This window comes from Zootoca vivipara, chromosome 1 (genome assembly GCF_963506605.1).
Source record: "Zootoca vivipara chromosome 1, rZooViv1.1, whole genome shotgun sequence".
NCBI lineage: Eukaryota > Metazoa > Chordata > Lepidosauria > Squamata > Lacertidae > Zootoca > Zootoca vivipara.
In genome coordinates this window covers 80417649-80418451 of record NC_083276.1, presented here as the reverse complement: position 1 = coordinate 80418451, position 803 = coordinate 80417649, and positions in this window count along the sequence as shown.

The following is an 803-nucleotide window of genomic DNA, read 5'->3' as shown; positions in this document are numbered from 1 at the left end:
TTCTACTCCGAACCAAGAAGGGAGGGATTAACTTGAAGCTCATTTCCCCCCCCCCTAAAGTAGGAGAGGTGGTATGTTCCGCAGGCAGAACCAATGAGAACGGTGCGCGGCACCTCCGCCGCGGCCATTTTGTCGGCCGGGGGAAGCCGCGCGGCGGGCTGGTGCATCCGTCGCGGGGCGAGAGTAGGCGGAGTTTATTCGCCCTCGCACCCCCCCCCCAGTGGTCGAGGAAAGGGCGGGTAATACGTGGCGGGGTGGGCGGGCGGAGTCGTGACGTGAAGTCTCCTCCCCCCGGCCACGTGGCAGGGAGTTGCGACGGATATTTCCATATGCTCTCTCGGGGAGGCTTTGGCGGTAGCCAGTGCGAGGAGGGGCTGTTACCTAAAGGATCCCCTTGTGCATTAAATTTCTCTCCGTGCAGGCACCCATAAAGCGCCTTAGGAGGCATCTTGCAATACTGGAAACTCCTTAACAGTCTATTAAATGCAAATCTTCTACACACTTGTTGGCTTGGTTCATTATTTCTACAACTTTGGTGTAGTCCTCTTGGTTTAGTTTGTTTTTTAACTGATTCTTCTTTTAGATAACTAGAAATAAACGCTTTCTTTCTTTACATACCATCACTTTATTTCATGTCGACTGTCCTGCTCAGATGTGGTCCACCTAAAGGTCTCCAGTTCCTTTCTGTCAAGACCAGCATCAGCCAAGAAAAGGACCGGCCAGCCAAGGGCCAGCCCCAGCTCTAAATAAATTAGTACAGCAACCCTGAAGGTGAAAGAAGCCCTAAGCTGAGACAACAGAAA